The sequence below is a fragment of the Gopherus flavomarginatus genome, chromosome 9 (genome assembly GCF_025201925.1).
Source record: "Gopherus flavomarginatus isolate rGopFla2 chromosome 9, rGopFla2.mat.asm, whole genome shotgun sequence".
Taxonomy (NCBI): Eukaryota; Metazoa; Chordata; order Testudines; family Testudinidae; genus Gopherus; species Gopherus flavomarginatus.
The window spans coordinates 71,462,934-71,488,680 of record NC_066625.1 but is presented as its reverse complement, the minus strand read 5'-3'; the positions used below and the strand labels follow the sequence as shown (position 1 = coordinate 71,488,680).

Sequence of the window (25,747 nt, the reverse complement as noted above, 5' to 3'; positions counted from 1 at the left end):
AGATAGCATGGATATGTGAAAGTCCTTCCACTGTAAAGCAGGAGTAATCCCACTGCAGTCAATGGAATTACTCTGATGTAAAACCAATATAAGGGCTTGCCTATATATAAAATGGTATTGATATAAACTAAGAGTTTGTCTCAACACAAAACTGCACTGGTTTAACCAAAATCAGTTCAAACCAATTTAGCTAAACTGGTAGAAACCCATGTGGATACACTTATATTGGGTTGAGAGAGGCTATATCAGTTTTGCTTGCACCTGTAATTTTACTGGTACAAGCTAAACCCATAGGAGCCAGGTTTAAACCAATATGACCACACAGGGTTTTGCACCTGTAACAAAAATGAACAAGCACACACACAACTCTGTGCATAGGCCAGGCTAAAATGTGCATTTTTAAACTGATGTGTTTAAACTGGTGCAAAATCCTGTTAGTAAATTTAATGGTATAAGCTAAACCAATAAGACACATTTCAAACCCATATAAGAGAATCCACACAGGGGTTTGCACCAGTTTAACTTTTTAAAAAATGTATTTAATTGAATCAGTGCTTCTGTGTGCAGATCAGGTACTAGGGAGAGGAGACTCAGGCCCTGAAATCTGCATTTATCTACAACACAGGTACTATAGAAGCAGTGGCAGTGCACGTTGCCTACACCAGTGCTTCTCAAAGTCGGGCTGCCGCTTGTTCAGGGAAAGCCCCTGCAGGGATGGCTCCAGGCACCAGCGAAAGAAGCAGGTGCTTGGGACAGCCAATGGAAAGGGGGCCAATTGGGGCTGCAGGAACCCTGTGCTGGCCACCCTTTCTACAGCCCCCATTGGCCTGGAGCGGCAAACCGCAGCCAGTGGGAGCTGCGATCGGCTGAACCTGTGGACACGGCAGGTAAACAAACCAGCCCGGACCAACAGGGGCATTCCCTGAACAAGCGGCGAACCGGCTTTGAGAAGCACTGGCCTACACCATCTTGCCAATGTACACCTCCACTCTACTTCCAACAGATCCATCTCTGACAAAGTGTATAATGCACTGAACAAATGTTAGTATCAGTTAAACCCACTGCAATATCAACAGTTTGTTCAGGCCCCCTACACAGGTAAACAGTAACTTGGTTGCAGAAGCATTTCTTCCACTGGGGGTGACAAGGGGACACGACCCCTCACCCCTACAGTCTGTATGCATCTAAAGGAATCATTCTCCTGTTCATTCTGCTTGCAGTGTATTTGTGGCACAGGATGAAAAACCATGGACATTTCTTCTCTGTTTCTTAAATATTGGCTGTCTCTGTGATATAACTCCTGAGTGACACCTTTGTCTGGATAATCCATGAGGAAGCACTGAAACCAAGGTCATAGTGAAGTCTGCAAACATACTGGCCCTGGATGTACATTCTCATTCTGATTTTTTCCCTCTCAGCCTGGCAGATATTATAACCCTTTTTACTAGACAAATTAGTCTATAAGAATAAAATAAATAACCTCACTGCAACATACACACTTCAGGCATATAGTGGAGATTTATACAATCCATGTCATACATCCTTAATGGTTTGTACTTTGAAATTTACTTTATAGAGTGTTCTTGTTTCTAATTCTGGTTCTTGAAATATTCTTCTAAACAAACAAAGCTATAATGTAGAAACAAACTGTCAGGACATAAATTAGAACAAATGAGCATTCATGAAATGCAAAGTCACATAACTTTTCCACCAAAGAGATGGGCAAGATAGGAATTATTTTAGCTGCACATAGGTGGAGCCACCTTGAGTGCAGATTTTACATCAGTTTATAGCAGGGGTGGCCTAACTGTGGCTTGTAAGCCAGATGCGACTCTTCTACCGTTAAAGTGTGGCTTGCGGACCCCCCATTCTCCACCTGCCAGACTGGGAGAAGAGCTCAGGACCTCTGCTTTGCAGCGGGGTAGTGGGGTAGGGGCTTCTGCCCAGCAGGGAGGAGGGTCTTGGGGCTTCAGTCCAAGGGGGCACACCTGCCGGGTTTCAGAGCTTCAGCAGGAGTGGGGCTGAAACTCCAAGCCCCATCAGGCGCAGCTCTTGAACTTCTGAAGATTGTAGTATGTGGCTCAGCGGGTCAGTAAGTTTGGCCACCCCGGTTTATAGGGTTTCCCCCCACAACACACAAATATGGCTAATTCTAGCAAGAATTTATTTAATGCAGTGCCTATTTGTGCTCCTGAATTTGCTGATAAAGGGACATGCATGTCATTTTCTAAGCTGGATCTAAGTTTAAAAAAAAATAAAAAATTAATTAAGAAATTCCTGGTTAGTCATATATATGATTTTAATAAGGATACCTGCTGAAGAGACTGATTCTATCACCCTATTTTATATTTGTACTCACAAACAATCAAAGGAAGACTGTAAAAAAAGCATTTTAACACTCATGATAATAAAAATGATTGCTGAATATGCTGGACAATTCCTGTCACATGAATTTTTATTGTCAGTAAATAAGTATGATCAGTTAATTAATGAAAGTTTGTTATGAGCAATTAATACTAATTGTTTCCAAAAACGTTGCAGCCTAGTTCAGGGGTGTAATGAAATATTGATCACCAAAACAATTGTTAATTGAAACCTCTTGACTCTTAAGAGTAATTACATAATGTTAACTTTCAATTTTCATTGTTAGTTTTATAATAGTTTGCACATTAACACCTATGAGAATATTCTATAGATAGCTCCAGGAATCTATTGAGACCCTTCACGTATACATTTAGTGCTACAAATGGCCATTGAATACAAGTAATTTGTTTCCAAGAAACAAGCTGAAATCTGTCATGCAATTCACAGGTGCAACTCCCATGGATCCAGCAATTCCCTTTACTTTGGGCCAAATCGTCAAGCTGAGTTGCACAGATGTTTAGGGCTAATTAGTTCCTACTTCCCATTGTGTCTGCATTATCTTGACCAGCTGTAAGGACAATAAGACTTTGTGAAGAAGAGGCACACATACATGCTAACCCTCCTCCACTGCAGCAAGACACAGAGCAGTTTGGAGGTGGTTGGACAAGGATTTCGTGAAAATTAAGCCCCCCTCTCCCAGTCATCCAGAAATCTTGGGCAGCTCCTCTCTCCCAGACTGTTAGTGCATCTCCAGGGCAGAAGCAAATCCTGTGGAGCAGCAACAGGGAAAGGAGAGAATCTTCATCCAGGGAACCTCAGATGTATTTTGTTAAAAATTAGAGTTCTCTGAGATGCTTTAGGGAGATAGCATGGGAGACTTGCTCATCTTCGCTTTTCCCACAATAGGCCACTTTCCTCTCTCCCTTTTCCAAACGTGGCAGCCAAGTGGAGGCAGCCAAGGGGCAGTCCACTTGGTCCATTTAGTCTGCCCCATGCACTGACTCAGCCAGAGAGGATTCAGCCCTTTATGAAACAAGTAGGTTAAAAAACTCCAAAACTGGTTATCTTGAAAGTAAGACTTTAAAATATCTCTCAACTATTTCCATAATTATTGTTTGTATAATCACATATATTCAGCTGCCAGAGAAAAAAATCTTGCCTTTTACCTGGAGATCACCTGCCTGACCCAGCCAGGCTGATTATTATTTTTTGCACACAGAGAGTTTAAGGAAAAGAAGCGACCACTAGATCATGTAGTCTAACTTCCTGCACATCACAGGCCACTTCATCCCACCCAGTTGCCCCTGTACTAAGCCCAATAACCAGATTACACTAAAATATTACAACTACAAAGGAGACTGAACTATTGTGTGCCACAAACAGAGAATAGAAAAATAAGAGCCATAAACATAACTCCACAGACCAGTATAATTAATAAATCTTCACCTCATTAGCAGGCTATATGAAATATACATTAAACTCAGAGTAAAACTGATTGTGAGAACTGTTCTGAGAAACAAGATGAATCAGTGCCAGATTTTGGCCCTAGCTCCACTCCCTGTGCACATGGGGATTTTACCCAACGTCTACAATGATTTTCCTATAAAGTAACTCTTAATATAACCTTTGGGAATTGCTTCGGGGATTCATAGCAGCCCTGTATTAAAGTCTGCCACTATTCTGAAAGAATGAACAGGGCCAAGAGAATGGATCAGGTTACAACAAGTGTCAGGTATATATATATTAAAAAAAACAAAACCCAGGAGAGGATACACCAAGATACTACCTCTACAAGGTCTTCTCACACACTTCATATTACCTCAAAAGTTGCACTATACAATCGCCGCACTAAGTATATTTTTGAGGAACAAAGTGTCAATCTAGCAAGCGCACTTAATATACATTTCTTCTTGAAGTGATGTTGCCTTTTTCCTTGGTTAGCAGAAAGTACTTTTGTTTAAATGGGAAAAAATTCCATAGTCGCTCACTCTCCCTTCTGCAGGCACATGGTACACAAGGTTTAAAAGAGGTAGGAGGAGGAAATTATGGCACTCCTTTTCTAAAACACTGGCAGCACATCGCTGTATCTGATGACATGAGCATTCATATCTGAAGAGACCTTGAATCTATTTTGTCCCTACAGATGTACTTCAATAGTTCATATTGAACGGCAGTGACACCTCCTGGTAAGAGACTGGAGATCTTTTGCAGCTTGTGCTAGAGAACTTACTTTGCAAGGCATTCATGCATTTTTTTCCAAAAAGGCAACCATGAAGTCCCCAACCTTGGCATCATAGTCACATTGTCTTGAATACTACGAAAAAAGTTTTGACTTATAAGTAGTATTGGCACTTCAGAATCTCATGAGTTGAGTTTAAAATACTCCAGTATCATTCTTTAAGAAGGTCTCTAGATTTATTTTGCCAAGGATTTGCTTTCTTTGGGTATTTGAAAAGACAGCTGCAAAATTTATTCAACTAGCACCTTAATTCATGTCATGAATCTTGCAAAGTGTGTTTCACAATTCTCTGTGAAATATTGTCTATTTACCAAGATCTTACATCTGTACCCTCTATGGATTGCTGACTAATAGAGTTGGCAACTATTTTGGGGAGGGATTAAATTACAATAGGAATTCATAGATAACAATATTGTAAAATGAAATGTGTCTCAGAAGGTACAAGATATATCAAAAGCTCCCCCCCATCACTTTATGAAAACTAACGACTTCTCTATAACGCGCTAATGCTCTGATATACAAAACTAAAACAAACACTTTTAGGTAGATTAAATGGATAGATTAGGGATAATACTTAGATAAATAAAACAGTGGTGAAATGAAATTAACTATTTCTAATACTAAAACTTACTGTGGGCCTCATCCTGCACATATTCCATGAGAAGAGGGATGCCCACTGGCTTTAATGAGAACGCCATTGCCAAAGCTCCTGCAAGACTGGTCCATCAAACATTCAGATTACGTCGATAATTGATAGCAAGTTTGTGTGAAAGTTTAAGGTTAGTTTTCTCTTACATTTATTTGTACATATTCAAAGTCTTAAATTGCAGTTGATTTTTCAGCGACAACACCTATTCAGCATTTTCAAAATCTTGATTGCTCATGTTATAACATTTCTGCTCTGTCTTCTGCAGTTCCTTTAAACCATACCATTTTCTTTGTATATTAAATGAGAATGGGAGGCTAAATTTTAGCTTTAGTTTCTTTTCTTTTCTTTCCCCTTTAAAAAAGGTAATTATGACATTTTGAAGCTTTGCACATGCACAATCAAGAAAATTCATTTGACAAAAACAGGCTTAGAGAGTTGAACTGTCTGCCAGCCTGTAAAGCACTGACAACACATTCAGCAATCTCCTAGTGAATATACATCTGTTAAAAAAGACTCGCAGCACATTAAATTAATGCACAGGAAAAAAGAAATCCACCATTTCAATTAAAATAAAACAAAAACATGAAATGTGTACTTTCTCCTGTCACATACAAAACTAAAGAGTCTAACTGGAAAGAAATTTTTAAAATTCTCATCACCAGCAAGGTATATCCTAATTTAGTAATGAACTGCAATCTTCAGAAACTCCCTGATGTCTGTTAAAAGTGATGAACCATGTATGTGAAGTTAGATGTGGTAAATTGATTGTAACTCCATAACAATGTTATTTTCCAAACTATACTGGTTTATAGAATTCAACTGCATTTTATCCTCATGCTGTTTCACTCTCAAGCAGATGAATACCTACATACAAACCACTCTCTTTCTCTTCCCATATCTATCTATTAACATATGTACATCTCCCAATTGTGAGTAATGCAGTCAACTCAAACTCTTGTTGGATTGCTGCTGAAATCTTTATGCCACCCATCCTATCTTGTATTCTCATTTTATTTAATATATTCTCTCTCACATACTGTCTATATCTATATATACACATAGATGCACACATAAAAAATTGCTTTTCAATGTATGACACCAAACCTCCAAGACACTCCAGATGGGCTCAGGAGTCTGAAGGCACAGAGTAACTCGCAGCACTACCTAGGTATTATCAACTAAAACAGTTTAGCTGTTTTGGAGAACAAGGATTAGGGAAAAATACATTTATACCTATATTAAAAATTATTACAACTGTTTCAGTGAGAAGCTGTAGTACTCCTATGCTAGAAGCATGGCCTTGGAATTTAGTACAGGGAGGGTGTCACCCTGGTGTCGAGGATGTGCCTTTTGCAATTCCTGTGAAAAGCCTCCCATGTTTGGCTACATTATAAAGGTTTTAATCTCCATTTGCACATGCTTAGTAGAGACTTGTTAGTGTTTGGCAGATACATTCTGCAAAGATTCTGCCTGCATGGACCATGTTCCATCCCAGGCTTGCAGTGGCTGAGCAGGACTTTATTTTCAGTTGCTGCTGCCAGTTGCTGGAGCTACTATGCCACCAGGTACCAGAACAAAGAGCAAGGAGACTGTCTCTTCTGTACTCTTAGGGTATGCCTACACTGCAATTAGACACCAGTGCTTGGCCCATGCCAGTTGACTCACGCTCATGGGGATTGGGTTAAGGAGCTGTTTAATTGTGGTGTAGATGTCTGGGCTCAGGCTGTAGCCTGAGCTCTAGGACCCGCCTACATCACAGGGTCCTAAAGACCAGGTCGCAGCCCAAACCCGAATGTCTACAATGCAATTAAACAGTGCCCTATCTTGAGCCCCGTGAACCAGCGTCAGCTGGCACAGGTGAGCCGTAGATCTCTAAATGCAGTGTAGACATATCCTTAGCATCCCCTCCTGGGGCCAGGCAACGTGGAGGAGAAGGCAGCCTGACTCATATACAAAGGGGAAAGAAGCTGAAACTGGAAGGGGGTGTCAGCAGAGGGAGTAGATTGGGACAAGGCATTGTGAGTGGGGTTGGAAGAAGAGGAGACTGGTATTGAAAGTCAGCATGGTCAGGGAGGGGAAAGTCATACAAGGAGGCAGGGAACAACTTGAAATAGTGGGGGAGGAGGTGTGGAATAGAAAAAGACTGGGATTGTTTGGGAAAAGAGACTGGGTCTGGGAGGAGGAGCCTGGGGAGGGAGGTTGAGACTAGTTGCCAGGATGCGGGAGGAAGACTTGGATGAGAAACCAGGAAGATCAGTGGGCAGAAACAGGAGCAGAAGGATCTGTGCCCACTATAGAACATTCTCTTCCAGACCCCAAATGGAACCCAAGATTTCCAAGTCTGATCATTCCTCTGCTGTAAGCAAATAGCTGTGAAACCCATTGACAAAGCATATATCTCATTCTCCTCTTGTGTTGGTCCACATAGTAGATAATCTACTACTGTTAACGGTTATACCATTGGAGCAAATGGTAGAGGTCTATGTATCAGATATAAAGGTTCTTGCGGATGACCCATATGGTGGAATTTCTATTTTTTTCACTTTGCTTTTCTAAAACCATAGGAAATTACACATAAAAATCAACATTAAAAGAATGCTAAAAAGAACTCAAAAGGTGGAATTATGAGTTATGATACAGTTTTTAATTACATGAACACATACTGTTTTTCCAAACAGGATCCTTGCCTCTTTCAGTGCAAAGGATAGACAATGAGCTGGGGATGAATCCGAGTTGTGTAATGAAAGAGGTTGTTGTCTATAGTATCTGTGCTTCATTTGTCGCAGCAGTTGAAAGGTGTGTAGTGAAAAAGACAGATTGCAGGAAAAGAAAGGTTGGTCAAAGCAGTGGAACGCTGCCCTGAAGTATGGGATATTATCTCTTCCACTGCCACAGAGTTCCTATGTGATGCCAGGCAAGACATTTAAACCAAATTTTTCACAATTGGTCACTATCTGTATGTTTATTTTTGGGGTGACCAACTTGAGGCCCTAGAATCTCCAGAGCTGCTAAGCACTCATAGCTGCAAGTGAAGTTAATGGGAGCCCTGATTTGAACATATTATGCTAAGCACTCTAAAAATCAGGTCATAGGCATTTCAAAATATTTGAAAATAAAATAATTAATATTTGTGAAGCACTCAGATACTATAGTGATGAGCACCAGAGAAAAGCCCATGAGGAAATAATTCTGTCTTCAGAGAAGCTTTGAATGCGGGGGCGGGAGGGGGGAAGGGGAGGGGAAGGCATGGGGCAACACACTGAACAATGGTGATAAAACAAAATACTGAATAGCTATTCATTAAGTGAGCATCATCCATCCTGTGCACTGAATAAGGGGAGGGTGGGGAATAGTATGTGATAATGTAATACAAGACTGTGTTGTGATGTATATGCATAAGAGGTTAAGTTAAGATTGTACAGGAAACATTCATTCCAGCATTTCCTAATTTTAGAGTTCTTGATTTCGCAACCTTAATGTTCTTTTCATCATTTTTGTATGTAGTATTTATTACAATATCAAAAGTTAAAGCTTATCATTTTTGGATTTTTCTCATTTCTAATTGAGATGAGATGTTCCATATCAATCTTCTGCTTTGTTCCATACTTGACTTCCCCTCAACCAGAGATTATTTTTATTTTTTTAGACAAGTTTGAGAAAATCCATTCACCTGTTTTTGAATTATGGAAAGGTGAAAAAAAGTATACTTTTCCCATTTCAAGTAAATGTTAAGTGATTTTTTAAAAAAAAAACATACAGAATTTGAAAATGGCTGATCTTTACGAACTGACATTTTCAGGTTGGCTAGCTCTGACTCAGTACTAAGCACTTTCATTACTTGCAAAGGGGAAAAAAGAACACCCAAACAACAGACACGCATTTTTTTAAAATTGGTTTTGTGCATGCATGGTAGCAATTTTTGCTAGTGTTGGGAACTACATCATCATCTGCACTGCTGAATTAGCACTGTAGTTAACAACCATGGTCGTAAGTTTTCAACATCTTTGTCTGTAGGAAAATCAGAAAGCAGGAGGATTCTGTACTGAAATCCTTATGCTCCTGTGGATCTCATAAACCCTGCAAAAGGGAAACTTTCTTCTGAAAAATTTATCACTACAAGAGAGAATTGTTAGCTGCAGATCTGCTAGCAAAGGAGTAAAGGCTGTCACCTTGAGAAAGTCCATAATTTCTGTTCAAGAAATTAACAAGCTCCATGAACAAAGGTTGTAAGTAAACTTCACAAGCCTAAAAGCCTGGTATTGTATTACACTTCCCAGATAACCTGTGTGACTGGTGGGCCCAATCTCCTCCTTCTCCCCTATGCAGAATCTAACACCTTGGAGCACTGTTTTTTGGGTTGCGAGAATAGTGCTGTAGAGGCACCTGACTCCTTCCCAAATATTCTGTATAAGAAGTGAGATATATCCTTGGAGAGACCTATCCACATGTAGGGGCTAGATGTCACAAACTGGTCCACGGAATTTAAAATGCAAAACCTTGTCTTCATATAATATTAAATTTAAAAACTTTAATGCTGTAAAGTTGTGGAAAGAAAATGTTAGTCTTCTTATAGTAACACTCTTTGGGGTTAGTGAGTGAGTGAGTAGGGGGAAGGAACAGTAGGTAGGAGGGGACTTGGGCGCAGCAGGTAGGTGAACTGTTGAATTAAAGGAAAGGGTATTAGAATTATATTGGATGCACTGGGGAAAAGTCTTATCAGCTGGTGAGGCTGAGAACTGATAAATTTGGAATGGGTCTGAGAACTGATAGACTGGGTGAGGCTGGAACTGATTTGATGAATTAGGGAAGGGGAACTGAGAATATAATAGACTGGGAATGACAATGAACATTTGATTGAGTGAAAGGGGATGCAAACTCAATAGACTGAGAGAAAGACAGAATTAATAAACTAGAGGAGAGGGAATAAGACTGAAGCAGATTATTAACTGGTACCACAAAACTAATGCAACAACCTCTGTGTCAATTTGTCTTTATGGATAAAACTTAGAATCTTCAGCTTCAAGAAAGACTCCTGTGCTACTTGAGCTAAAGGAGTAACTGTACTAGTTAATAGCTTCAGTAGGCATTTATCCTTTATGTTGACCGGGCACTTAAGTGGAATACAACATACTGAGAAAGCAATAACACTCTTCCTGTCAAGGGAAGCTTGGCCTTAGCAACCAAAGTCTGTGTTTGAAATCTAGTATATTTCCACCCCACAAGGTAACAAATGAGAGCTTTACACCATCAGAAAGAGGAGATTTCTAGTGTTCTAATGTGATTGCAACTAGCTTGTAAGTCTTAGAACTTCCCAAGATATCAGACTTCAAAATTATAACATCTTTCTTCCCTCCCTAGCTCTTTTTTTATTTATAAATGTAATAAAAAGTTTCTCATCCCTTCTGCTTCTCTAAAGACAGTTTACATTATTTGAACAATAAACCAAAGCCAAATCAGCAGCAAAAACTCCAGCCAAATCCCATCCATGACAATTCAAAAGGTAGGGCTTTCCTCACTAAAACCCAACCACCCATAACCAAATTTCCACTATCAAACTCACCCTACTCAGACGTGAGGGGAAAGGATGGGGCTCGCATAGTGGCCTCCCAATGAAGAATCCCAGACTTTTCAGACCAAAGATAGTGCTTCTACACAAGTGAAGGCTCCTCACGGAGGAAGCTCTATGCCCAATCCCCTCAATGTCAGATAAAAAAGAATCCAGCTCACGTGTCTCTGCTGAGCAAAGTATGGCAGCAGTCTCTCATGTAGGAAGGCCCCAAGCCAGTTGGAGCTTCACAGATTAAAGCCAATGTCTTAAAATCCACCCAGAAACCAACAGGCAGGCAGTGCACATCATGGAATACTTGTGTTCTGTGCCCTCATTAAAGTATACCATTTACTAAGTGGGCTGCTGTATTCCGAATCAACTCAAGTTTCCAAGTTAACCTGAAGTGTAGCCCCATTGCAAGAATCTAGCCTCAACATAATAAACACATAAACTACTGCAGTTAGACCCACACCCAAGATAAATGGTTGCAGGTACTCACAGACTGCAAACTTGAGTAACAAATGGCCAATGCACTCACTCAATAGATCATCTTCATCACAGCATTTCGCAGTTTCCTGCAGGAAACATCACTTTGGTTTTATCTGGATAGAGCTTCAGCCAACTCTTGTCCAAGATCCAGCCACTTCCAAACACTATGGCAGTCTTTCCACAGTTATGGTACAGTCAGGTGAGACAGTGCTATTGAGTTGAGGTGTTGTCAGCATATTGAAAGCAAGCAACAATAGACTGTGGTGCTAATTCTTCAATCAGCACCATATACAGATTGAACAAGATTGGAAACAAGATGCAACCTGGTGGAACTCCAAACCATAACACCCTATGGAGGAAGAGCAATTGTCCCACCTTAGAGGAACACTTAAGAAAATAATGAAGTCACTCAAGAGCATCTCCATTTACTCCCACTACAGTCTGCAAACAAATCAATACCCCCTCTGGTCATCAGTGTCAATGGCTGCTGATACACCTGACAATATCAGCATAGACATCCAGTCTTTGTTCATCCCCAGACTATTTACTAATGCCACCAGCACAATTTCTACCCATATACCCAGATCTGTACCCAAAACATCAAGGAGGTCTGAGGAATCTAAGTATGTAAATAGTTGTCTCACCACCACAAACTTCTCTATGATCTTAACCCATAATAGAAGATGTCATACTGGCCAATAATTAATCAGATTGATAGCATCGAGGGTTGCCTGGGAAGCAAATGTTTCAGAGTTGCCTCCTTAAGAGACCACCTGAAGGGAAACATTGACAATCCCCACCAAAAATGGACCCCATACTTCCTTACTACCCTTTATCATGCAGGAAGGACAGGCATCCAGAGGATAGGTATGAGTTATAACTTTTTTTTTCCTCTTCTGTGCAGTGAACTAGTGGCAATGAAGTCTGTCCAGCTTTACAAAAGGGGATATGAAAAACAGACATTTTTGTAAATCTGTCTAAGACATTTTGAAAATAGATTTTCTTTAAAATACAAGGCGTATGCAGAATACTTTGGATGATACGATGGCATGAGGTTTTTATTGGCACTTGTTAGGAATAACCTGCATACGTCACACGTGACTTATTACTTATGATTAAAGTGGCCATTATAAATTGATGCCAAAATCTTGTAACTCCAGAACACCATCATGCAGTCTCTCACATATATACACAAAAGTAGGTATATAGTGTTTCTGGCCAAAATCTGAACTGACATTACAAAATCTTTACTGTTGACAATATCAAAATAAAAATCCTTATAATGGACAGTTCTACCAGGTTCTTCTTATCCTACTTACTCTCTCCTCCAATTTCTGCAGGTCAAGATCTTCAAAAGTGGCTTGTTACTTTGGCGGGGGTAAGGGAGAAGGAGACTATTTTTGAGTGCCAAACTTGAGAATTATTAAGGGTGCCTGATTTTTAGAAAGTACCGATAACCCATATTCTGGATGTTTCTCTACAGCAAATTACTGCTTGGCAACTTAGTGTGCTGAAGATTCACACCCTACCTTGCTATGCACTAACTTGCTCTGTAGACAATTCTTCTTCAGACCCCATAGTTTCTACAGATTGAGGCACCCCAAAATCACAAGTCGTTAAAAATTTTGACCTAAAAATATAGCCCGCTTCCATTGACTACAGTGGGCTTTCAATCAAGCCCATACAGAACAAAAATCACAGTATAACAATAACTGTTTTAATAATACTCACGCTTAAGTAGAAGTGAATTGTTAAAGTAAAATAAATATTTATGTATAACAGTCCAAGAAGTACTGACCTAATCTTTCTTTTGCATCTTGATATGTGCAGCTAGGCAGTGGATTACCAATATTTATATAAGACGCCCTTTAAAATTAGTACATAGCTTGAATTTAGAAAGGTCAAAAGGAACAATCTTCATTCTATTCTCAGACATTTAGTAAAACCTGACCTTCCCAAGTGTGTTATATGTCCTCTACTCTTACAAGATTTAATAAAGGCTGCTCCGTCCATGCAGCTTTCCCACACTTCTCAACAGAAAATTCTATAACCTGAAGACGTTGGAGGTATTTAAACATAAATTTATGAGACAGGAGTAGACCAACAAAAGATTTAGAGCTAGCAGAGAATTCATTTCAAAACAATGGCTTTTTTATTTATTTCTGTTTTTACAGTGAATCCAAAATCAGAAAACATGTGAGCATCAGTATACAAATAACTCTCTATTTTGGGGTCCTGAGAAGTTTCGGCAATTGCTTGTAGTGTAATGAATGTTTGTAATTCATTAGATTCTGTTTAAACATGCAAAGCACGCCATGACATCAACGATGTTCTCTTTATCTCAATAAATAGGCTATTACACTTAATATACTTCTAGTTAAGCCAGCATGGTTAAAATAAGTATTTCTTGTATTTATTCTAATTTTAAATTGTGTATTCATATTTTAATAAGATTTAAATTAATTGTCACATCCCAGACAAGATCGCGCTCTGCCAATTATCCCAATAAGCTTCAGAATCTTTATAGTATACTATCTACATATTATATCTTCTCCACAAATGTATCATTGTTTATAAAATTTTGCAAATGATAAGACGTGTAGGCCATCTAAATAAACTCAAAATTGCCATGGACAGATCCTTCACAGATTTTCAGTTCATAGCTGTCAATCTTCTTACAGCTGCTACATAACAAAACAACAGTTCTTTTCTTCATGCAGACAAGCAAATTCAATAAACATTGATAAAGCCTCTTTTGCAAAAGAAAGAAAACCCTGCATCTCCAACAATCTATTAAACCTTTTTTTATTTACTTTTGAACTTCTACATGATTTTTAAATCATTCATACAAGTTGTACATATTTTAATGCTGCATTTAATCAAATATGAATTTTGCAAAACATGAATCTGCTGATTGCTAGACACACGTTTTGTTGACAAAAGTATGATCAAGACTATTAATGAATAAATTCATTAACAAAGATAGATGTACTGACTTGCCATTCACATTGCATTATAATTTGGAGTCTGTGGAACAGAGAATGCAAGTAGTATGCAAGGAGCTAAAAGGGCCATTAAGTGTAGTCAAATTTATATTTCACTTTATCTCAATCAAAATCTGCTTGAAACGGTCCATGTTATTCTAACATTTGAAAAGAACAACAAATGTACAATAGAAAGATCAATGCTGTGCGCAATAACATAAAGTCAGTGCTCTAAAATGAAGAGGGGACAATAGAATAGATGCTTTTTTTTTTTTTTTTTTTTTTTTAAAGATGGAGACAAACTGAGCACTAGTTAGAAATACTGTTAAAGGTTGAATTAGGGACAGACAGCTACGATGACAGGCAAACAAAAGCATTTAATCAATAAAAATCAATGTGAAAAGGACAATAAATTGAAAAATTAAAACAGATTACTACTAAAGAAGAGAAATAATAAATGGGTACATTGATGATAGATAAAACAGACTTCTAGCGCTGGTAAAATACTTATATTTAATTTTGTAAGTCACTTCTGAATTTCCTATTTCTTCAAATAAATTACACATCACTTTCCATAATCATAACACCAGTTCTATTTCATGGATTTTCCCTTTGAAATCAAGCTCTGAGTTAGAGGTTTTCATATAACTAACGTGTTTCTCCTGGGGGCTAGAAACGAAGCTTCAGCAGATTGGAGCACTTAGCAAGTCCGTCAAGAACTGTCAAACCAAAATATATTCAGGGCATTAGATATGTTAGAGTCCATTGGGATTTACACCCAGCACCACTTGATGCACATGAACAATTTAGTGTTAAGAGTTGTACCAGTTGTTACCAAAAGAATTTTTTTTAAAAAAAACACTAGCATCTTGTTTAGCTAAAATCAAACACCCTTTGTGGGAGAAGTAAACAAAGTGACCGGGAGATGGAATTATAAACAGGAAGGGGAAACTGTATGCGTGTATACAGTTACACACATTATTTGAAAGGCATGTGTGTGTGATATATGTGCATCAATACTGTATTGATCTATTCTGCTCTGGGTGCACCTGCATTAGTGTTAGGGGGAGTTCATGTGGACACTGTGGAGTGGGAAGAGGAATCTTTAATAGCATGTCTATGATCTACGGCAAGATCTGAGAAGTGGATAACATCATTAAAAAAATTAGAATTCCTCAGCCCATCAAGTAGAAACCGCTGAGCACTCCAGCTGAGAGAATAATTGGAAAGTGGAAACATCCTGAACGAATTAAACCAAGAGAAAAACCATTGCAGTTATATAGGTGTAAACACATACACAGCGCATAGAAAGAAAAGCACATACCGTATTGTACATATTTGTGCTGAGACTATATACACTGAATCTCTTATACCAATATTTTAAAATTTAAAAAATCTATTATTAAACTGCCTCCCCCTAAAATGCGTTCACTGGCTTTACAGAGAGGCTTTCATTCATCTCCAGGCGTGTGCTTCCTTTACGGTGGGAACAGGCTCTAAGTTTTACGCTCAAAGCCAGTAGCTGTCTGCTTTATTGAGACAACTATTATCATAACCCCTCATCTATTCTGAGATCGTGGTGAGGAAGTCAGTTTTACCCCCAGACCAATCCTTCTCAGCAAAGTACAGAACCCTGACATCTCCTCACGCTTAGAGACCATCAGCAGCGTCCCTGTCTCTCGGCCACTGGCACGGATGGAAACAACACTGCAAAACAATGAGCCAAGAGAAGAGAGACCCACCCAGACAAATGCAACGAAACCGACCAAACCCAGCAAAAGAACGGACTGTCCCCCCAACAAGAACCACACACACACACTTCTTCTCTCTCTCACACACAGGACTTTTCCCACGCAGATCCCCCCCCCCCTTTTTTAAATGTAGCAAATCTTTCTACTCACTGACGTTATGATCCAGCACCTATGTAACCTCAGGACTCTGTGTGTGTGTGTAGGGGTGTCTCCCCTCCTGACAGTCTGCATATACAGCTACTCTTTGGAAATAAAGATTGAAAAATAGGAGGAAAAAAATAAGACACGGGCCAACTCACTCGCTTTCCTTCCCTGTCCCCCAAATCCCGAGGTGCAGCAGCTCCGCGTGGGAGCGACGCTCACCCCCACGCAGGGGACGCCGCGCCTGGGCTGCGAGCTGCAGCCCCACGCTGGGCAGTGCTCCTGTTCCCCACGGCTAGGTCGGGGAGCCCGGGCGCGCTGCAGCCGAGCGGGCAGCGCTGTCCCCGGCATGGCAGTCTGCTAGCGAGGAGGACAGACTTACCTGGGGCTGCGGCTCGCTCAGGAAAGCACCTGCTCCGGGCTGTGACAGCGACGACAGGCAGACGGTGCAGGCTCAGCAAACTCCCGGTCCGGCTCCCTCCCAGTCCCGGGTGACTCCACTTCAAACCCCACGCCCACCCCCCGCCTCCCGCCACTCCCCGCGCCTAACGCCCCTCCGCGGCCATTGCCTCAGCGCCCCACGCGCGCCGCGTAGCGACCTCCCTGCCGCTAAGCGCCCCCCACCCCCAGCACCTCACGCGGGTTCCGGCCGCAGCCTCCAGCCTGAAGTGAACCCCAGAGCCTCCTTCTTCCCCGCAACGCAGTGCTCAGCGTCCCCTTCTCCCAGGGCCACCGCATCCTCCCTCCCTCCCTCCAGCCTGTGCCGCCTCCTCCGACCCAATCCCACCTCAGAGCCTTTACTTCCTCTACCCCAGCGCCTCCGCCTGCTTCCATCCTCACTGGGTGTCTCAGTATGGCCTTCTCCCCCTCATCCCAGTATTTCCTGGAGACCCCCTTCCAGCCCAGTCCCCCCACCGCGTCTCCATCCGCCATGCATCACTTTTACACCCTCTCCCTTGTCCCCAAAGCAGCCCCCATCTCAGAGACACCCCCGCCTTGCAGCTTCTCACACCCAATGTCTCCTCTGCCCATGTAGATCCCACACCTGTGTTTTGCCTCACACACACAGACCCCTCCCCTACACCTCAGTTGCAGTCTCCCAGGTTGTGCCTCCACAAGCCCCCTCTTAGGGCTATTGGAACCTATTTGCTCTTTATGGTGCTCCACAGTGGCAGGCTGTAAGTCAGAGGCCTCTTCTCTTCCACCTCTCAGTGCTTGTCCTTCCTTCATCCCATCCTCTTTCTCCTTGTCCTTCTACCTCTCCTTCCTGTCTGCCATCCTTTCTTGGTTTTGGCCTCTCCATTTACGCTGTCCCTCTCCCCTTCCAGTTTTATTTTCTGTGCCCTTTTCTTTTTTCCTCCACCCTGCCCCTGCAGTTCCCCAGTTTCTTTCGCTGTCCTTGTCTTTCTTAGTCCCCTGTGTCTCTACTGCCCTCCCTGTAATGCAATCCAATTCACTGGGCTTTTAAAAATTCTTCTGAGGGTTGGGGACACTATCCATAATGAAGGTGCATTGACTGCCTGCATTGCCTACATCTCAGGGAATTCAACAGCCTGGCTGACTGAACCAGCTCCCCACCCCCATCCCCAGCTGACACACAAATGCTCTTCAGTAATCAATAAAGCACCGAGTTGGTTTAGCTGTGAGGAAAGATATCAAACAGAAATTTTCCTCTTCAAAATGTATTGTTTTACTTTGCTTCCTGGTGAAGTTTCCTGTTTAAATTTAAACACAAAGTTCTTCTCTTGATTTACCCTAAATAATAAAGAATACTAGATTTGGGCCAAATAAATTATTCCAGTTTGTGTGGATGTTTTCTTTTCTATCCATGCTATAGAGGTCAGGGTTTGAGCAAACTGGTGAATGTCGTATGGTTGCACATTGAAAATGTATTTTCTCAGTATATAAATCATTGTGGGTTCACAAACATAGGCTGAGTTCTGAATTTTTGGCATCATTACCAGTTTTGTAGTTGCAGTTGTGCACAGTAAATAACTCAGTTATATTTCAGAGAGAGAGAGAGAGAGAGAGAGAGAGAGAGAGAGTAACTGGCTAAAGCAACAAAAAGGTGAGCTTGTTCTTGGACTCAACTATATTTTTATAAAAATTAAGAATTATGTGTCTGCAGTTGCTTTGTAAATAATGTCTGGTCTTAATTTCTTTGTTTTAATTCTGTTTCTGAATTTTTTTTAGAAAGATATTTATATGTTTGGTATCTATTTGAGTTCAGATCAACTGCTTTTGTGAATAAATAGAGGCAGAAGTAGATTACTAGATAACTTATTTGGTATAGCATAATTTATAATTTCTTTAAACAAATTACAGAATGCTTCTGTAAGTATAGGTACAATAGAAATTTAGAGGTGGTAGGGACCTTGAGAAGACATCAAGATCAGCCTCCTATGCTGAGGAAGGATGAAGTATGCCTAGACCATGTGACAGGTATTTGTCCAGCCTATTCTTAAAAACCTCTAACGAAAGGGATTCTACGACCTCTGTTGGAAGCCTATTCCAGTGCTTAACTACTTTATAATTAGAAAGTTTTCCCTAATATCTAACCTACATCTCTTGCTGCAGGTTAAACCCATTATTTCTTGTCCTACCTCCAGCGGACATGGAGAATAATTGATCACCATTCTCTTTATAAAAGCCCTTAACATCTGAAGACCATTATCAGGTCCCACATCAGTCTTCTTTTCTCAAAGCTAAACATGCCCAGTTATTTTTTATAATTATAAAGATGGGAGCGGTTATTGCCAAGGAGAAATAACACCAATGTTAGAATGATTTTGATATGTTAAGCCATTGAGCATATCCAGTATACACTAAATATTTTCCAGAAGCATAAGCAATGTCAGTCTGAGCTGATTCAAACTGACAAGAATCACGTTATATTGTATATGGAGTTAGTGTTATGATAGTGCTCTATGTCTTATATCGATATAGATAGCACCAGAGGATGGCACTCTAAAATATGTAATATAGTTCCTGAATTTTATAATAATGTCTAGCTCTTAGATAGCACTTTTTATCAGTAGATCTCAAAGCAATTTACAAGGGCATGTATCATTTATCCCTGTTTTACAGATGCAGAAACTGAAGCACAGAGAGGGTAAGTAACTTGCTTAAAGTCACTGAGCAGGCAGGCCCAGGAATACAACCTGAGTTCACCTCCAGTGCTCTGTCCTCTAGGCCACAACAATAAAAATTTGTTGTTTACTGCAAATGGCTTCTAATGTACAGCTTTTTACATCACATCTTAAAGAGTCTCAAACAAATAATGAACCAGTTACTTCCTTCAAATGTATTGGGTTTGCAAAGAAAGTTAGTAGAAAAATTGCACCTGCTTAAACAATAGTTTGGCATTTTTCTAAATACCATTGATGCAGCAGAGACTGACTTTTTTCACATCAGGTTTGGCAATGTTACAGGTACTTGTGGTTTTGACATGGGAGAAGAAAGAAAACAATGACTATTTGTCAGGGATTATAGATCGATTTGTTAGGTACTGTAACACCATAAAAATGGTATTTATGAGACATTTGTTTTATCCTTGCAGTACGAACCAATTGATGAATATGTGACTAAAATAAAGACTAAAGCTGAAACATGATTTAGGGAATGATGTGACTGCATTTAAAACAAAAAACAAACAAAACTCCTTTGTGGAATACATAGGGGTGAAAGTAACTTAAAGGACTTAACAGTAGTCCAGAGTCTTGTGGAGGGGGAGGGGCCTCAACCAGAAGAGGCATGGCCTCTATCTGAAGAGATGGGTCCTTTAAATCCCAGGGCTTTTAAATCAGGATTTAAAGGGCTCGGGGATTCTGCTGAAGCTAGGAGCCCGGCCCTTTAAATCACTCCCGGAGCTACCAGCTGCAGAGGCGGCTGGGAGCCCTGGGGTTTGGGCAGGGGCAAAAGTAATTTACATTTCTTACCCATATGGTCAAGTCACAAGCAACCCACCTCTCTTACGTACTTCATTGATCCCTCCCATTGCATGACATAGATAAAGGAAAATAAAGCTACTATTACTACTACCAGTACTGTCTGTAATAAAACTTTACTATTGGAATAAGCCTGAAAAAGTGAAAACTCACCGTCACATTTTTCTCTGTGTCTTCCCTCCTCCTCCAGCCAGGCTGCCGACACTAGGCTCTGTGCTTTCTCCGTGGCACTCAGCAGGTGCAAGGGCTTCCCTCTAGCTTGCAGCAGGGAGACTGGCTAAGGGAGGGAGAAGCCTGCCTCCTGCATAAGAACAGTTTAAACAGCTGTTCTCTGCGCAGTTCAGTAACATTTCAAAGAGGATCTGCAAGCAGTTTGGACATCACAACCATGATCCTCTGCTGGGGAGGGACTGGGATAGATTTGAACTTGGAAAGGTTCCTGGTTTGGATTGTGTTTTTTGTATATAGGAGATCCTCCTCATCCCACAGGCAGAAAAGAACTGCCCCTGCCATGGTCACACACACCCTCCCCCCAGCAACAACTGGGAATGAAATTAACAAGGATGCCAGAAATGGCTCCTAACCCTGGGGATTGAACTGTGCAGGGAACAGCTGAGTTTAAACTGTTCTTATGCAGACAGCAGCAGCAGGCATTTCAGCCAGTCTCCCTACTGCAAGCTAGAGCTTAGAGGAGAACCCCTGCTGTGTGTGGGGGGAATGCAGAGACTTTTCTGCAGCCTGGCTAGAGGAGGTGAGGAGAAGAGAAACCAATGTGACAGTGAGTTTTCCCCTTCCACCTGCTTTAATTAGCTCTGGATTTAAGCTGTGCAGCCAAATGCTTGTATTTGTTGTATATTGGAGAGATCCCCTCATCCCAGGAGCAGAAAAGGACTGCCCCTGCCATCGTCAAACACATCCTCCCCCCAGATACTGTGAGTGAAATTAACAAGATGCCAGAAACCACTCCTAACCCCTAGGGGCTGAACCACTCAGGGAGCAGTTGAGTTTAAACTATTCTTATACAGGGGGCAGGCTTCTCCCTCCCTCAGGCAGTCTCCTTTCTTACTAGTCCTCCGTACCAGCCCATACCAGCTTACTTTCACCTCTAGGAATACAGAATAACCAAGAGGGGCACAGACCACTGTGGAGAAGTGATTTAACTTCAGCCTGAGACATTGCCATTTGCTGAATCTGTTCCTAAGTGTCTCAGTTCAGAGTGAACACCATCTCATCAGGAAACCAGTATAATCTATAGTTCTGAAATTTGCTGCAGAATTCACCTATCATTGCAGAATCATGCTTCAGAAATCTCACTTTTTTTTCAAATCAAGTTTCTAGTTCCTATGGTTGCAAATATAACCTTTAACATGTGAAGAAATTGTAAAATGATGCCCAGCTGAGTCTGTAAAAAGCTTTAAAAATTCCTTGCAAAGAAAACTGTAGGCTCAATAGGCCTGATTTTTTACTGACTTTCATCTTATTTTTTCATTTACACTTGTGCAAAGTAGATGTAAAAATGCTACTATTCTGCTTAGTTAGTGTTCACATGCACATGGGGTAAATGATTACACAAGCTGCTAGAGCTTGAGAATCAGGTCCAATGATTGCAGATTGGTAAATACAGCTAAACATCAGTAGCAAAACTATCCTTTAACATGGATAATGGCATCAAATGAAGTGTTATTCCAATATACGTCTTCAGATAAAAAAAAAAAAGAAAAAAAAAAGAGGACAGAGGTGTAAAGCAGAACTTGTTTCACATTCAAGACAGAAAATAGCAGTAAAAGGGCAAAAAACTGTATCTTATTTTAAAATTCAATATCACTTGATAACTTTCCACAAAGCAAAATGTTGATGTAGCACTTGTTTTAATCTTAAAACACTGCCGAGACATGAAGTTAGTTTAAAAAAAAAAAATAGATGTTTGCTGCAAATGCCACCAGATAGCACAAAGAACATAGACATAATGTGAGAATTTTCAGATGTTTTCCAAAGCTTAAGATATCTGAAAAAGAGAATACTACAATAAGTTAGGCAAATCAGTAATGCTAGTGAAGCAGACACCAAGAAAAATTCAATTTTCCTTAACAGATAAAGTAAAAAATGAATTTGATAATATGGAAACCTGAGATATATTTAAAAGGTAGGACAGCTTACAGAATGGTTTAGTTCTAGGGTTGTAATTGAAAAGGCAAATAAAGTACGGATATGCATTGATCCATGTGATTTAAATAAAACCATAAAACATTAACATTCTCTGATGAAAACCATTAAAGAAGTGGTAGTTATGATCTCAGAAGCAAAGCTATTCTCAATATTAGATGCAGGAGCTGTACTCTGACAACTAAAGTTAAATGAATCAAGCTCTAAATTAGTGACTCAATAAATGTACCATTTAGGTGTTAAAAGTTTAAATTAATGCCTTTAGTTATTATACTCTTAATATATATACTAAAGAATAATATTACCCAGAGTTTCAGGGATTGGGACATAAGGTTCAGAAATCATAATAAATGATTTAGGCCACAATCCTACAAGTTACTCTAATCAGTGCCCCTGAACCTGGACAGAGTGCCATTAGAGACAAGATTTATATGTTTAACAAAGATGAGGACACAGTGAAAGGGACAGCAAATACACAGAGAACCTAGAATATTTAGAGGATAATTTTGTACTAAATTCTGAAATGGGCAGAAAGCTACTGAAGATTTCTGAGGATGGAAATGATATATTTATATTTCCATGTATGAAAAAGGAGATGATCAACTACAGTGTTGCTAACTCTTATGACTTTATTCCAAGCCTCATATTTGGTGTTAGAGCCCTAGCTCCTAGAGTCATGTGATTATGGAGAATCTCAACTGTCATTTAGCCCACATTTGAAAAGAGTTTGAGAACATGAACACTCCATGCTCAAAAATCAGAAAACAAATTAAAATCTCATGATTAAGCCAATCTTATGATTCGGATGCACAATTCATAATTTTTGAATGACTGGGATTCACAATGCTGCAACTATATATTTAACAAAAAAAAATCAGAGTGAAGTCTTAGAGAGAATGTAGAGTAATTGGAGAAAAGACAGCTAAAGATGTTTTAGAAATGTTTTGGAGGAATTGGTAGGCAGTCTTACACACAAAGCAGCAGGCAAAATAAAATGTAAGCCCTTTGAATATATAAAAGTTTAATTAGGTTATTTAACAATCATTCACATTTTTCATTGAGATGACACAGTTAAACCAAAAAATGTTTATGTCATAGATGCACAGGGTCTGGTCTATGCCCTAGCCCTTAACCAGTGTCTTGGGAGTACCCCTCTATTGTGCTGGACCTCAAGAATCCTCACTGTTCCACAGAGGCAGGCCTCCACAACTCCAAAACTGGGCCTTCAGGTTCCAGCAATCCCTGTTTCTTGCAGTGGCTCAGTGCAGTGAGTCCAGCCAAGCTAGACTTTCCCCTGCTCCTCACTTCATGACTCAATGCTCTCATTAAGTATCTGCAATGACACCAGACAGCCTTTTCATAACAGTAAAAACATGTATTAGTCACTTGGAGTATAGCATCTGAAAGTCTTTGGGTCAGCATGAGAGATACAGACTTAGGACAGAATTAATGTTGCTGGGAGACATGTGTCCTTTGTCTCTGTGTCCTCTGTTTCCCAGTCCCAAGAGAGCTGCCATGTGTCTGTGAACCCTACATTTTTTAATACAGGCACCTGTAAACCAGAAACTCAGGAGAATTTTCATTTTAGAAACAATGACACATGTTGTTTCTGAAACAAGATATGCTCCCCAGGACCTAGCAGCTGATTCCTGAAATTGACAATATTATTGTCAGTTTCAAAGCTCCCCCACTCCACTAGCAGTGGTGAATCTGTTTCACCATTGCTATTCAGTGGTTGGTGGTCATGAAACTGACAAGAATCGTCAATTTCAGGCAGCAGCTGATGAGTCTTCCAGCATCTACAGCTCTGGGGCATGTGGACTGCCCCAGGGCTTCCCGATTCCCAGGCCAGCTGGCTCACTTTGCTGCCTGACTTTCGAGGTATCTGCCTCACCAGGCTACAGGTATCTGGCAGCTCAGGGAGCTAGGCTGCCTGGGAATTTGCAAGCCCTGGGATCCTTAGTTGAGTGGGTGGGGGAAGAGAGGGAACTGCCTTGGTACTATGGATCTTGGAAGTCTAGAGTCCACAGCAGCCCACCAGAGGAGCTGGCAGGAAACTGGGCAGAACCTTACCTGGTAGGAAGTCTTCTCTTGTTACCCTGCCTGTGGTTCATCAGGCATTCATTGGACTGGATGTGTTTCCAAAACAACCTTTTGGGTTTGACAAATTAGCATTTCCATTAAAAAAAATTCCTATCCAGCTCTAATTGATACCAGTCCAACCTCCATACACTTGAAGCAACAAAATGAGACCCCCACACAACAGATTATTCTTCTTATCAGATGCGGCACTTGCCAAGCCAATTTACGACAGCCTCAACAGTGAAGTGCAGAGCCTTCAGTCCACCATAAAATCTAGTCAGAAAGCAGTTGTGTGACATTGTCTTTGGCCACAACCGCCTGTGGGAGCCTCTTGTTGGCCCTAGTCTTGAAGGCAAATGGATCCTGGCCTGTTTGAATTAGTTTCAGAAGGGCCCATGAGTGCCATAGCAAATCAAAGCTGAGTACTTGCATGATTTGGTCAGTTATAAGAGACTGGCTTATGAGATGCAATAAATTATATAGATGTTCATAATACTATCCTCTCTCTTCTTCCTTATATGCTTTGATCAGCAGTGAGTAGTTAGTAATACTGACTGTAACAGGTTGCAGACTCACCTCTGTGGCACCTCCTACTGGTTGCTCCGGGAATGAACTCTGTCCTAGCCATGGAGCACCCTCTGTGGGTGGTGTCCGCCTGTTGCCTGCTCTGCTCTGCTGTCTGGGACTCGCATTGCTCCCTGGCTTGCAGCATCCTCTTCTGTGCCCATTTGGTTCTTTCCCTTTCTAGAAGCATCCACAGTCCTCAGTCTTCACCTGCTCTCATGGTCAACAGCAGCCCCAAAGTCTAGTCCCTTGCCTCAGGGCAAGCCACAGTCTGCATTGGGCTACTTTCCTCCACAGCCAGGTACAGTGCAAGTGGGAGGATGGGAGAACCCAGGCCCACCCACTACTCTGGGTCCTGATCCAGGAACCCTCTGGCAGCAGCTATGTCCTGCCCTCCTCCTCTCCCCTCTGCTGCTTGTGACCCCTGGGCCACTTCTCCTTTGGCCCTTGTATCTTCATGGCCCTTTCTTTCAGGGGCCTCAGCCTGGCAGGTATCAGGCTGGAGCCTTCCCAGCACTGCTCTATATAAAGGTGCTATCCCTGGGAACCAGTCCTCCTCCCTTCCTTGTCAGGGAGAGACTGATTTCTCTTCTGCTTAGCAGCCTTTATACAGGTCCTAGGCTGACCCTGACTGGCTGACTTTCTGCCCTTATCTGATTGGCTGGGTTCTGCATGGCCGCTCCAAGGGCTGCTATTAACTCTTTGTCTGCCAAAATGGGGCAACTGCCCCACTACACTGACAAAGAATCATCGTTGGACATCTGAGTTTTCACCTCTTAGATGAATGGCATTGGTCATTCCTCTGAGTTACTATTTCAGGCTCTCT

General features: G+C 41.0%; 1 protein-coding gene across 3 annotated transcripts in view; it reads right to left on the bottom strand.

The window, feature by feature from the left end:
• SEMA6D (semaphorin 6D) overlaps window positions 1-25,747 on the bottom strand; it is a 1,021,199-nt gene that overhangs the window by 276,322 nt on the left and 719,130 nt on the right. The window contains exon 1 of one of the 3 annotated variants that reach the window (XM_050966891.1): window positions 16,548-16,624. The exons of the other annotated variants lie outside the window; for them this stretch is intronic. The gene's annotated coding sequence lies outside the window, so the exon portion shown is untranslated. Of the gene's footprint in view, window positions 1-16,547; window positions 16,625-25,747 lie in introns of those variants that run through there. 3 annotated transcript variants of the gene reach the window in all.